At 38.2% G+C, this 14,367-nt stretch overlaps 1 protein-coding gene across 16 annotated transcripts in view; it reads left to right on the top strand.

Moving 5' to 3' along the window:
- Positions 1-14,367, top strand: part of LOC147030040 (uncharacterized) — a 244,532-nt gene that overhangs the window by 18,143 nt on the left and 212,022 nt on the right. The window lies entirely within an intron of this gene.

The following is a 14,367-nucleotide window of genomic DNA, read 5'->3' as shown; positions in this document are numbered from 1 at the left end:
TCCCGCCTTTGGAAGGATGTCACATCATAATTGCATGACCCCCAAAATCTCTACTCGCTAATTAAACCATTAAAAAACCGTTTCTTCGGCAAATGTGAATCCATTTTGGGAAACAATCGTGAAACGATTTGTGGAAATCGCGTCCTCAATTATGTATAAACGGACTATTTCAATAAATAAAACAAAACTTCAACCTGTGCTTTCTGCACACGTAGTTTAATTAACATAATTTATGCACTTTGGGTGTGAATACAATTATTTAATTACATAATGTGTGTGTGTGTGTGTGTGTGTGTGTGTGTGTGTGTGTGTGTGTGTGTGTGTGTGTGTGTGTATATGTATATGTATATATATGCATACGTACATACAGTGGTGGCATCTGTTTAAAAAATAAAAATAAATCTTTATTTTGTACTCCCAGTACTCATTGAAGCAGGTGCACATCGAGAGGAAACACAATGATAAAATATTGCAGTCTCGTGCTTTTATCAATCCTGTTTTAGTATGACAAGACAATTGCTGGATTAATTGCTGCATGCTTCGTACTATGCACATTGTGTTATCGTGCTCTGCATGAAAAATCCACGGTGTTATCTCCACGATACAGATTGCTTTCTGTTGCTCACCATGTATTGTGTTGGTGTGTTTATTATATGTGTGTATATATATATATATATATATATATATATATATATATATATATATATATATATATATATATTATAGTTTAAAGGTACAGTATTCAACCGGGAGCTGTTTGGCTGGAAAGTTCGATCATACACTTATCCTGGTTCTTCCTATAAGCAGGGTGTTGCATCGATGACTTAAGCCGAGTGTCCCGTCTGGTAGCATTAGCTGGTGAATGTTACAGATTCAAAAATCGAAGGTCATTGCATGCTGCTATCCTGTCCAAATTCCAAAATCCTGCCCTAAACCTACAACAGCACACTGCAAGGGAGTTGCTACCTGTCCAGGATATGTTCCGCTCCATGGAAATGTTCATGAGACAGAGTATCATAGATATTTAAGTACATGTACTATGTACACACATATACATATATGTGCAAACATGACATATCTGTTATAGCAACACCGTCATAAGATGCATTCATATGGACATACATCACAATCCTACATTCATTTAGAATGGATGCAAATCCCTTGCACCACAATTATTGTGCAGAGATGTGTTTGGAAGTTGCACCACAATTATTGTGCAGAGATGTGTTTGGCGTAGTTCCCCCCCCCCTCTTTCTACTGCCATACCTGGGCGTTTGCAGGTACTGCACAGAGTATGGTGAAACTAGATGAGGGCAGATGTGCAGCAGTCACCGATGCATATATGTCAAATGCCAGATCTTGAGGTGAAATTCCTCCCTCCAGCAAGTCCAGGTGTATTAGGCACCAACGGGCAGGTAAAGTGGATCCAATAAGGACAAGAATTACAAGGAGTCCACAAAGGAGAGAAACTCTTTCTTTCAAGGAGGTTGGAGCATGGAAGTCCTGCAGAAAAGTCTTTAATAAGGCTCGACCACAAACAGCAGCGGGAGAGATTAGGGATGTGGACTCATTGCAATTAGCGGCGTAGGAACCTGGTATGAGGTCAGCAGGGAGAGAGGCTGCTGTGGTTCTATCATTGCACTCGTTTCAGGGATGTGTTTCTCAAACGGTGGGGAAGATGGCGGCGGTTCCGCCTCAATCGGCGACAGGTTTCCCCGACGTCACGTCGGCGAGGCCGATTAGGGTCGGAATAGCATGCAAATGAGAGAGAGCCAGTGCCACTAGAGATTAGCATATTCACATATGCAAATGGCGTTCTGCTTTTGCAGTGTTTTCCCCTTGACCATTACATGCGTGAGCCCCATGAGTTACGTATGAGCCACACTCGGCTATTCTCTGCATTTAATTTTTTTTTGTTCAATTCTAGGATTTTGCAAATCATTTGCAATTCGTTCTTTGTATGCACTACCTTGCCTTGAAAGCCTCATTTTCAATTTTTTTATTATATCCATTCCATAACTGGCCATTTGTACTCTCCCTTCGCTTACCGAGTTCATTTATGAAGCCCTCTTGCAAGCACAGATGTACATGTATAAACGATATCATGATGAAATGCGTAATGCGTGCGCATTGCTTCACAACGCGGCCACACTGAGGGCTCATTTGAAAACATCCTCCCTAGGATCGTCGGCGGAATATCTACAAATGCGATGCACATTCTGACCGTTAAATATCGAACCATTTTGTCCCCTTTTGCACCGACGTCACCGACATCCTACGACATTGCACAGGAGAGTACCCATTATAAAGTTTGAGTGCAGGTTCATTTTTCAACCTTTTAATTTGCTGTCCTGCTGACAGCCTTGTAGTACAGCTGGATTGGGTGGAAGGAGTGTGGTGGGAAAGGGGGAGAGGAGATGAGATATAAAACCACCCTTATATTATAAGGGGATTAACCATACGTTCATACAAAACGGACTTGGAGAAGGGGAATCTGTGACGATTGAGATTCACGAAAATGCACGACAGTAAGGAAAACGTTTTCAACGTGATGTAATCGAAATGCAGCGATTTATATTCACTTATATTGCATAAGCGGTGCCACCTTGCTCGCCGTTCAATTTCGCCAGGTAACGAAGCGACATCAAGCAGGACAAGACAGCCATACTTAACCACAAGAAAAACTGCAATTGGGCAATCATTCTTACCAGTAGGCCCTGCAAGTGTATAACTCAATTCAGATTAAAAGTACCATCAGTTCACATATGACAACACAATAACCGCATATGTAATATCGTTACAACTCACAATCGACGTCGTGGAACGATCAATGTTCCAACAAACAAATCGTGTATGCTGCATATACATTGAATTTTTTTTTTAACATTGCGGTTTCTTGGACTAATGTGTATCGTTCTGAGGACCTCTTGAATGCTCTTTGCATGCTAGTTGGTCAGTAAGTCTGTGGTCTAAAGTAACAAATCTATTAAAATATTACCATATCAAAAAAAAGCATATTAAAATAAAAATAAAAAACCTTTAAGAATCTTGTTTCATGCACAGAAATTGAGTTTTGTCACTGCAGTCATTCTACCGTTTTTAATTCCACCGGCCACAGATTTGCTGATCACCCCTCATACACGTTAAATATTGAGGCTATGGGAACGTTTTCATTTCGATTGAAGCATTATTTAATGTTATAATCGCACAATTTAACTTCAAGTTGGAACAATAAAATGTCATATACAGTATCTTATGCAAGTCGGTGGTTTGCAAAACCATTTGAAATTTTTGAGCTCCACATTGTCCTCACTATAGTTTTCCTATGTGTATGTATGTATATATGTATATATATATATATATATATATATATATATATATATATATATATATATGTAAAAAAATATATATTTATATGTGTGTGGATATAGTAATGGTTGGAGCATTTGCTCTGAGTTTGGGAGTCACAACAAAGAATAAAAATGGTACCGTGTGTGCTGCTTCCTTGCTTGGCGCTCAACATTTAACAGGATAGGGCACAGACAAACAACGCCTGGAAGGCAATGGCAAACCACGGAGTATAACCCTTGCTAAGAAACTGCTTCGGCAGCACGAACATCTGAAACGAGTTTGGGATGTCTATATACGTGTATGTATGTATACATACATATATATATATATATATATATATATATATATATATATATATATATATATATATATATTGATGAAAATAATGCATATCATTGGAGACAAAGTCCATGCTGCAAATGAAGTTCGAGCACCGTGGTACAAACCGTTTGCTGTGTATTTATACCATCTGATGCCACAGTGGATGTTGAGAGAATTTGAACGTCCAATTAACAGCAGGCAAGGTTTGTGTGCCAAATATGAGTCATCCGTAAATGACAAATTGGGTAACTTTTTTTTTTCTTTTTTGTGTGAATAATTGCCGCAGATATAGCAAGCTATAGGATGATTTCTGTGTATGTTACATGATGTTTACAAGAATAAATTTGCCTCCACTCTCACAGCTTTCCCCACATGCTCGACATCATCGTAGGAAAAATAATGCGGTTTATCAATTGTGCCAACAGACTTGTCGGACTTGAGATGTGCTGATTCTCATATTCGAGATGCATTTGTAACGTATCCCTTCAAAGGTTCCATCCAAATTTGTGTCAATTTATTATTTATTTTCCAATTTATATGGGATTTCATCATTTAACTCTGCTTTTGCAACATTACCAGGTCGATTTCATGAGACACTGCATACAGTATGCGTCTGCACCTGCTTTTTACGTAGCATCGTCATGTGATGTCAAACATGGCAGCTCAAAGAGAGAGACGTCATTGTCTTTTGAGCAGTTATGTGATCCTTTGGGGGCTTTGTCCAGTGCCGTTGTGACATTTCACGAGACTGACGTTCTCTCCGGTGAGGTGCGCCTAAGAGCAAAATACTATTGGTCGTACTCTTGTAATTTAGGGACTTCAATTGATAGTCACTTGGAATATATACTCGCTTCATATCGCCCACGTGCTCGAGTCGTGCTTTCTTGTTCATTGAAATTGTGGCGTGTTGTGGCTTACAAGCAGAGTACCCACCCTATGGTTGATCTTGTTCCAAGCATGCAAAACGTTCTTCTGATGCATGCCTTTATTTGGGTGGTATATAGGCAAGTGACAGCTCTGCATACGCAAAAAATATATCCTGAGTTACGTGCATGAAGCAAAAACATACCTACTCCTTATAATTCAAAACACTTCACTGCACTGGAAAACATGGGGACAGGAATACTGTACTGTAAATGGTGGAGACTTGTAATACCTTCCCCCACCTGGATAGCGGTACAACACGGTACACATTTACATCGAGAAATTTTGTCCCTCCTCCCAGCTCCTCAAGACCACCGACGAAGATATAACACCCCTATACATGAATTGGGGTCGTGCTGATCCTCTGTAGCAAGTCTGGATGTAATTGGCCCAAAACTGTAGGAGTAGTAGTGCAACAAATAACCAAACACCAGTCTGTGAATTATAGTATGGATTAATAAGAATGCCGATGTAAACTGTACAAGACCGTATTACAGGTCGCTTCTCACTGTGCTGATTCTCCATCTAAAGAACAAACATGAGCAGACAGAATTGGTGCTCTCTTTCCCATCTTCTTTTTACTTTCTTTGCATGAACCGAAAAGAAACGTGACTTCTCCATTTTGAGATAAAAGGTCCAGTGCAATTGTCTGCACAGCCACAAAATGGTTACACATTTACAATTAGAATGGCACTTGGTAAAATGCGTACCTCCGCATCTGCACCTTAACCAAAATCAAATCTGCTTGTTTTTGTCACCTGCCCAACTCGCCCACCAAGTTTTGTCATATCTCATTCACGACGTTGTTGAAATATGCTTTTCTCATTTTTGGCCTGATCTCTCAATTGTGAGGAATCACTGAAAAATTATCGTATTCAGATCTAGATTTGGATATTCACTAAAATCTACTAAATTCGTCCATGACACGCACTGAACCTGTCCACCAAATTTCATCTGAATCCATCAATAAACTTTGGAGATATCTTGCTCATAGACAGACATAGGTCGACCTTTGGTGGCAGAGGTAAAGATAATGGTGGATGATTGAGAATATTTTTTTCTTTGTGTACAGAGTCGAGGCTTGTGGAAGAGCAAGAACACTGAACATACGAGGTGTGTTCAAAAAGTATCCAACCTTAATTTTTCGTGCGTAAACACATGAAGCTAGGGAGGCGTGGTTTGGTGCACGTATGTAGGCGATCCTAATTCGTATGCGTGAATATTTTCCTGCCTGCAGAAGCTGTCAGTCGCCGACAGACTGCAGATGAGTGAGGAAGTGTAAGTGAGCGCCGTCGGATTTTCGTTTTTGACAAAATGATGGAAAAACTTGAACAACGCTACTGCATCAAATTTTGTGTAAAGCTTGGCGATTCCCAAGTGGAAACGATCCACAAGATTCAACAGGCCTTCGGGAACGAAGCAATGGGCACCACACAGATAATAGAGTAGTACAACCGCTTCAAAGATGGTTGCACTTCAGTGGAAAGTGAAGCACGTTCTGGTAGGCCCTCAACATCCCGAAATGAGATCGTCATTGACCAAGTGAGGACCCTGCTGATGCAGGATCATCGAATCACGATCAGAGAACTTGCAGACGAGGCGGGCGTCAACATTGGATCCGTTCATTCCATTGTGACTGATGATTTGGGCTTAAGGAGAATCTCAGCGAAGTTCATGCCAAAGCTGCTAACGATCGAGCAGAAGCAACTCCGTTTGGAGATCGCACAGGACATGCTGGAGACTGTGAACAGCGATCCCAACTTCTTCAACACAGTGATCACTGGCAATGAGACCTGTGTTTATGGGTACGACCCAGAAACCAAGTTCCAGTCATCACAATGGAAGCATCCAACATCCCCGAGGCCAAAAAAAAGCAAGGAAGGTCCGCAGCAATGTCAAAGTCATGCTGACCGTCTTCTTTGACTCCAGTGGCGTGGTTCATCACGAGTACGCATCACACTGCACAACCATCACCAAAGAGTACTACCAAGAGGTACTGCGTCGCATTCGTGACGCTGTGCGACGCAAACGGCCGGACCTGTCGGCAGCGGTCAATTGGCAGCTCCATCAGGATAACGCACCCGCCCATTCTTCACATTTGATGGAGTTTCCTGGCCAAACACAACACACCTGTGCTTCGTCAGGCTCCCTACTCTCCCGACATGGCTCCGTGTGACTTCTGGCTTTTCCCCAAGCTGAAATTGCCCCTAAAAGGGACCAGATTTCAGTCCAGTGAAGACATCATGCGGAATTCGACGGACCAGCTGCGCGCCATCCCAAAAGAGGCGTTCCAGCGCTGCTTCCGACAGTGGCAGAACCGTTGGGAGAAGTGTGTGGCAGCCCAAGGGGACTACTTTGAAGGAGATTAGTGTAAGTTTGTTGTATCTGGATAGGAGTATTTTTATGAACAAAAGTCGGATACTTTTTGAATACACCTCGTATCTAGATGCAACTGGACAAAAGGAATGGTAGATCTGGACGCAACAGGACACAAGAAACAGTGGAGGGGGGGGGTGGATGGGACATCAACAATGGAGTTTAAGGACAAAATAGAGGGATAGTTGAACAAACAATGGGTGTGGGGAGGATTGGGGGGCAAGAAAAGCCATGTGGGGAAGACAGGGTGGATACAGAAGGAAACTCTCAGGAAGGCAAAACTGGAAATTTGGAGGAAGGAGAGCTTGGGGAGTGGTAGGGGAGGAGAGGGTTAACAAGGGTTGAAAAGATGATGGTTTTGGATTTAGGATGATCTGAGATGATGGTGACCAGCTGTCTTCAAGAACTGGAGGGGAAAATGACATTGAAGAGTGTGGAAGTTTGTTCCATAGGTGTAAAAAAAAAAAGAAAAGAGGAACGAATGAGTGGAGGTGTGTTACGAGGATTGGATCAAACATTGCAGTTTTTAATGAAGTAGTTTGGAGTGTTACAACTGAACTGGTTCCATACTTATTTCTGCGCAACAACATGGCACAAGCTAACCATCGTGCAAGGTTCACGTGATAATATTTAACAAATTTATTGGAGTTCTGCAGAGTCGTTTCTGATTGGGTGGGTGAGGGAAGTTCATTGGACATGGTATATCTTGCCTTTCAGAAGGTATTTGATAAGGAACTCTGCAGGAGACAGCCAAGGTGAATGCTTCTGGAGTGGTTGGTCAGGTACTTCCTCACAAACAGACAAACGAACAAGAAAAATGTTCTGCATAGCATGATCCTTGCGAAATTCAAATAAACAATATGCTTTCCAGTTTTGATTGGTGAAGCAATATACAAATTCTGTTCAATATAGCAGAGTACCTCCTCCTCCTTCATGTGCAACACAAGGCTGTGGGCAGCACCATTGGCTGGGGGCACAGCTGTGCCACTACTGCAATGCCCCTGTTACCAGTACACTGACACTCATTTTGCTAACCTCAGAAGGATGACAAGCTGAGTCAACCCTACCTGGTTTCAATTCAACAGCCTGACGGGCTTCAACCCAAGACCCAAGGATCTTAAGCCAGCCACTTCAACCGTAAAGCCAACACCATGCTTCAGCAGAGTACCCAGCCTTTGGGTGGGTGGAGATTGCATATTACTAGCTGAAAAAAAGTACAGTCTGTGCAATGCAAGAAGATTCTATAGATATTTATGTGATGTGCATCCAAACTGGTCCAACAGGTCTAAAGGGTCTAGGGTGTAAAAGGTGTATCTGTGCAAAGGATCTTTTGGGTTTGATAAGGGTCTAAAGGTGAAAGAGGTCTCAAGGGGTCGAAAGATCTAGAGGGTATATTCCAAGAGCAGTAAGGGTCTAAAGGGGTCTAAGGAGTCTAATGGGTTAAAAGGTCTCAGGGTCAAGGGGTTAAAGTGATCCAAAGAGTGTAAAGGTCTAATTGGTGTCAAGGTCAAAAGGGTCTAAAGCAGTGTTTCTCAACCGGGGTTCTGCAAGAGGTCGCTTGGGGTTCCGCAAGAAACAGTAATAAATAGGCTAATGTATTTTTGAGAAGTTTTTGTTTGATTTAATATTCGTAATTTTACTATACACATACGGCATATTGTTGGAAACTCCTTGGTTATTATAATAGAGGCTTCAACCTCTTATATTATTTACAATTATAACAACCATAGGGAATGTATTTAACGATGTCTATATGGCGCCAGTGTGAAAACGCCCTCACTTGTTAGTGGACGTCCTGTACGTGGCGGATTCGTGTATCATTGAGTGACTGACTCAAGTATGGGATGCATGCACGGTGTCCATCTATCTTATCTGTGCTTCCTGTGTATATATATATATATATATATATATGTATATATATATATATACATATATATATATATATATATATGTATATATATTGCCTTCAGAAAGTATTCACACCCCTCAACTTTTGTCAAATTTTTGTTGTGTGAAAGCCTGAACTTGTGGATTAAATTTAACAAGTGCTTGTATGAAGTGTCTATATTGGTTTACCTCACTCGTGTTTGTATGAGGTGTCAATATTAGTTTACCTCACTGGTGTTTGTATGAGGTGTCTACATTAGTTTACCTTGTGTTTGCATGAGGTGTCCACATTAGTTTACCTCACTCGTGTTTGGATAAATTGTGAAAATTAGTTTACCTCACGAGTGTTTGCATGAAGTGTCGATATTTGTTTACCTCATGAACGTTTATATAAAGAGACTATATTAGTTCACCTCACGGATGTTTGTATGAAGTGTCTATATTTGTTTACCTCACGAATGTTTGTATAAAGAGACTATATCAGTTTACCTCATGAATGTTTGTACAAAGAGTTTATATTTGTTTACCTCACGAGTGTTTGTATAAAGAGTCTATTTAGTTGACCTCACGAGTGTTTGTATGAAGTGTCGATATTTGTTAACATCACGAATGTTTGTATAAACTGTCTATATTTGTTTACCTCATGAGTATTTATACAAAGAGTATATATTAGTTTATCTCACAAATGTTCGTACAGACTCGAAATTCGTTTATCTCACGAGTGTTTGAACAAAGAGTCTATATTCGTTCACCTCACGAGTGTTTGAATAAAGATTCTATATAAGTTCACCTCACGAGTGTTTGTAGAAAGAGTCTATATTTGTTTATCTCACGAATGTTTGGATAAAGAGTCTATATTTGTTTACCTCACGAGTGTTTGTATAAAGAGTCGATATTAGTTTACTTCACGAGTATTTGAAAAAAGGGTCTATATTAGTTTACTTCACGTGTGTTTGTATAAAGAGTCGATATGAGTTTTCCTCACGAGTATTTGTTGAAAGAGTCTATATTAGTTTACCTCATGAATGTTTGGAGAAAGAGTCTATATTTGTTTACCTCACGAGTGTTTGTATAAAGAGTCGAGAGTAGTTTACCTCACGAGTATTTGTATAAAGAGTCTATATTCGTTTATCTCACGAGTATTTGTATAAAGAGTCTGTATTAGTTTACCTCACGAGTGTTTCTATAAAGAGTCGAAATTAGTTTACCTCACGAGTGTTTGGATAAATTGTCTATATTAGTTTACCTCACTCTGGTTTGGACAAATTGTCCACATTAGTTTTCCTCACGAGTGTTTGTATAAAAGGTCTATATTAGTTTACCTCACGAGTGTTTGTATAAAGGGTCTATATTAGTTTACCTCACGAGTGTTTGTATAAAGTGTCTATATTAGTTTACCTCACGAATGCTTGTATGAAGTGTCGATATTTGTTTACCTCACGAATGTTTGTATAAAGAGTCTATATTAGTTTACCTCATGAGTGTTTCTATAAAGAGTCGAAATTAGTTTACCTCACGAGTGTTTGTATGAAGTGTCGATATTTGTTTACCTCACGAATGTTTGTACAAAGAGTCCAACTAAGTTTACATCAAGAATGTTTGTATAAAGTGTCTATATTAGTTTTCCTCACGAGTGTTTGTATAAAGTGTATATTGGTTTAAATCACGAATGTTTGTATGAAGTGTCTATATAAGTTTACCTCACGAATGTTTGTATGAAGAGTCGATATTAGTTTACCTCACGAGTGTTTGTATTAAGAGTCTATATTAGTTTACCTCACGAATTTTGTAGAAAGTGTCTATATTAGTTTACCTCATGAGTGTTGATATAAAGTGTCTATATTAGTTTACCTCACGAGTTTTGTATAAAGTGGATATCAGTTTACCTCATGAATGTTTGAATTACGAATCTATATTTGTTTACTTCACGAGTATTTGTTTCAAGAGTCTATATTCGTTTATCTCACGAGTGTTTGTATAAAGAATCCATATTATTTTACCTCATGAGTGTTTGTATAAAGTGTCTATATTGGTTGACCTCAGGAGTGTTTGTATAAAGAGTCTTTATTTGTTTACCTCACAAGTGTTTGTATAAAGTGGATATTAGTTTACCTCACGAATGTTTGTATAAAGTGTCTTTTTTGTTTACCTCATGAATGTTTGTACAACGAGTGTATATTAGTTTACCTCACGAATGTTTGAATGATGAGTCTAGATTAGTTTACCTCACTAGTGTTTGTATAAAGAGTCGATATTTGTTTACCTCACAAGTGTTTGAATAAAGAGTCTATATGAGTTGACCTCACGAGTGTTTGTTGACCGCACGAATGTTTGTATGAAGTGTCTCTATTGGTTTACCTCATGAATGTTTGTATAAAGTGTCAATATTTGTTTACCTCACGAGTGTTTGTATAAAGAATCTATATTCGTTTAACTCACGAGTGGTTGAAAAAGAGTCTATATGAGTTTACCTCACGAGTGTTTGTATAAAGAGTCTATAGTAGTTGACCTCACGAGTGTTTGTATAAAGAGTCTATTTGTTTACCTCAGGAGTGTTTGTATAAAGAGTCTATATTTGTTTACCTCATGAGTGTTTGTATAAAGAGTCTATAGTAGTTAACCTCACGAGTGTTTGTTGACCTCAGGAGTGTTTGTATAAAGAGTCTATATTTGTTTACCTCATGAGTGTTTGCATGAAGTGTCGATATTTGTTAACCTCACGAATGTTTGTATGAAGTGTCTATATTTGTTTACCTCACGAATGTTTGTATGAAGTGTCTATATTAATTTACCTCATGAATATTTGCATGAAGAGTTGATATCAGTTTACCTCACGAGTGTTTGTATCAAGAGTCTATATTTGTTTACCTCACGAGTGTTTGTATGAAGAGTTTTTATTAGTTTACCTCACGAGTGTTTGTATGAAGAGTCTACATTTGTTTTCCTCACGAGTGTTTGTATAAAGAGTCTATATTTGTTTATCTCACGAGTATTTGTATAAAGAGTCTATATTTGTTTTTCTCACAAGTGTTTGCTTCAAGAGTCGAAATTACTTTACCTCACGAGTGTTTTTATAAAGAGTCTTTATTATTTTACCTCAGGAGTGTTTGTATGAAGAGTCTACATTTGTTTACCTCACGAGTGTTTGTATAAAGTGTGTATATTAGTTTACCTCACGAATGTTTGTATGAAGTGTCTATATTTGTTTACCTCACGAATGTTTGTATAAAGTGTCTATATTTGTTTACTTTACAGCGTTCTTATAAAGAGTCTATATTTGTTTACCTCACGAGTGTTTGGATGAAGTGTGTATATTCGTTTCCCTCACGAATGTTTGTATAAAGTGTCTATATTAGTTTGTCTGAAGTGTCTAGGTTAGTTTACCTCACGAATGTATGTATGAAGAGTCTATATTAGTTTACCTCACGAGTGTTTGTATGAAGTGTCTATTTGTTTACCTCACGAGTGTTTGAATAAAGTCTATATTTATTTACCTCACGAGTATTTGTATAAAGAGTCTACATTAGTTTACCAAACCAGTGTTTGAAAAAGAGTCCATATTTGTTTATCTCACGAGTATTTGTTTATCTCACAAGTGTTTGTTTCAGGAGTCTATATTAGTTTACCTCACGAGTGTTTTTATGAAGAGTCTATATAATGTTACCTCATGAGTGTTTGTATAAAGTGTCGATATTAGTTTACCTCACGACTGTTTGCATGAAGTGTCTAGACTTGTTTCCCTCACGAATGTTTGTATGAAGTGTCTATATTAGTTTACCTCACGAATGTTTGTATAACGAGTCTATATTTGTTTACCTCACGAGTATTTGTTTCAAGAGTCTATATTCGTTTATCTCACGAGTGTTTGTATAAAGAGTCTATATTATTTTACCTCACGAGTGTTTGATTCAAGAGTCTATATTAGTTGACCTCACGAGTGTTTGTATAAAGTGTCTATATTTGTTTACCTCAGGAGTGTTTGTATAAAGTGTCTATATTTGTTTACCTCAGGAGTGTTTGTATAAAGAGTCTTTATTTGTTGACCTCACGAGTGTTTGTATAAAGTGGATATGAGTTTACCTCACGAATGTTTGTATAAAGTGTCTTTTTTTATTTTCCTCACGAATGTTTGTACAACGAGTCTATATTAGTTTACCTCACGAATGTTTGAATGATGATTCTATATTAGTTTACCTCACGAGTGTTTGTATAAATAGTCTAGATTAGTTTACCTCATGAGTGTTTGTATAAAGAGTCTATGGTAATTTACCTCACGAGTGTTTGGAAAAGAGTCGATATTTGTTTACCTCATGAATGTTTGTATGGTCTATATTAGTTTACCTCACGAGTATTTGTATGAAGTCTATATTTGCTTATCTCACGAGTGTTTGTATAAAGTGTCTTGATTAGTTTACCTCACGAGTGTTTGTATAAAGAGTCTATATTAGTTTACCTCACGAGTGTTTGAATAAAGAGTCTGTATTTGTTTACCTCACGAGTGTTTGTATGAAGTTTGTACATTAGTTTACCTCACGAATGTTTATATGAAGTGTCTATATTGGTTTACCTCACGAATGTTTGTATAAAGTGTCTGCATTGGTTTATCTCATGAATGTTTGCATGAAGTGTCAATATTTGTTTACCATACGAGTGTTTGTATACAGCATCCAAATTCGTTTACCTCACGAGTGTTTGTATAAAGAGTCTATATTTGTTTACCTCACGAGTGTTTGTTTGAACAGTCTTTATTATTTTACCTCACGAGTGTTTGTTTGAACAGTCTTTATTATTTTACCTCACGAGTGTTTGAATAAAGAGTCTATATGAGTTGACCTCACGAGTGTTTGTTGACCTCACGAATGTTTGTATGAAGTGTCTATATTTGCTGACCTCATGAGTATTTGTATAAAGAATCTATATTCGTTTAACTCACGAGTGTTTTGTATAAAGAGTCTATATTCGTTTACCTCTCGAGTGTTTGTATAAAGAGTCTAAATTTGTTTATCTCACGAGTGTTTGTATAAAGAGTCGCTATTTGTTTACCTCACGAGTGTTTCCATAAAGTGTGTATATTAGTTTACCTCATGAGTGTTTGCATCAAGAGTCTATATTTGTTTACCTCACGAGTGTTTGTATAAAGTGTGTATATTAGTTTACCTCGCGAATGTTTGTATGAAGTGTCTGCATTAGTTTACCTCACGAATGTTTGTATAAAGAGTCTATATTTGTTTATCTCACGAGTATTTGTATAAAGAGTCTATATTTGTTTACCTCATGAATGTTTGTATAAAGTGTCAATATTTGTTTACCTCACGAGTGTTTGTATAAAATGTCTATATTTGTTTACGTCACGAGTATTTGTATCAAGAGTCTATATTCGTTTACCTCACGAGTGTTTGTATAAAGAGTCTATATTAGTTTACCTCACTCGTGTTTGGATAAATTGTCAAGATAAGTTTACCTTACTCATGTTTGGATAAATTGTCTAGATTAGTTTACCTCACGAGT

This window comes from Eptatretus burgeri, chromosome 3, assembly GCF_056783735.1.
Source record: "Eptatretus burgeri isolate ZD-2024b chromosome 3, Ebu_testis_v1, whole genome shotgun sequence".
Classification (NCBI taxonomy): Eukaryota; Metazoa; Chordata; class Myxini; order Myxiniformes; family Myxinidae; genus Eptatretus; species Eptatretus burgeri.
This window is presented reverse-complemented; position numbering and strand designations above follow the sequence as displayed.